General features: G+C 47.6%; 1 pseudogene; it reads left to right on the top strand.

Annotated features, from left to right (window-relative positions):
- Window positions 1–341: 341 nt before the first annotated feature.
- LOC121000094 lies at window positions 342–520 on the top strand (annotated as a pseudogene).
- Window positions 521–765: the final 245 nt, after the last annotated feature.

Genomic DNA, 765 nt, shown 5'->3' with positions numbered 1-765 from the left:
GGTTGGTCTTCCACCTCCTCAAAGCCACCTTCCTCCTCTGACTCCTCTTCTTTAGACTCCTCTCTCTGCATTGCCGCAGGTCCAGCAATCGACGACGACAAGGCTGCTTCTGGTGGTGATGGTGACCACAACTCTTCCTCTTCATGCTCATCTACGGCCTGATCCAGCACTCTTCGCAGGGCACGCTCCAGAAAAAACGCATATGGGAGGAGGTCGATGATGTTGCCTTGGGTTTGACTGACCAGGTTTGTCACCTCCGCAAAAGGACGCATGAGCCTACAGCCATTGTGCATCAGCGTTCAGTAATGCGCCAAAAAATACCCAGCTCCGCAGAGGCTGTCCTCTTTTTTTTTTTTTTATAAAAAAAAATCTGTTCTTAACAGTTTAATCTCTGTTTTGTCCCCTATCAGGGGTCGATGAATGGAATAGATTTTAGGAACCGGGAGATGGAAAAAGATGCTTGGTCAGTCCTCTTACTTCCAATTTGGGGCACTGCGCGTACGCCTTGAATGTACTGTGACACCAGATATGAGTGGTGTGTCAGTTTAATCCCTATTACGCCCCCTATCAGGGGACGTGTATGGAATAGATTTTAGACAACCGCAAAGAGTTGTCAGTAGTTGACACACTCATGACATAAATTTTATTCCTCTATGCGTCAATCTTGGTGTAGTGATGACTGTGCTCGTGCGCACGTTTGGGAGATTGCAGGCGATGGGGTTTTTTCAAAGCCTATGGTCGTGCTGAGGTAGTTCAGTGACAGTT

The sequence above is a fragment of the Bufo bufo genome, chromosome 4 (assembly GCF_905171765.1).
Source record: "Bufo bufo chromosome 4, aBufBuf1.1, whole genome shotgun sequence".
NCBI classification, from domain to species: Eukaryota; Metazoa; Chordata; class Amphibia; order Anura; family Bufonidae; genus Bufo; species Bufo bufo.
The sequence above is the reverse complement of the archived record's forward strand: the minus strand, read 5'-3'. Positions and strand labels throughout refer to the sequence as shown.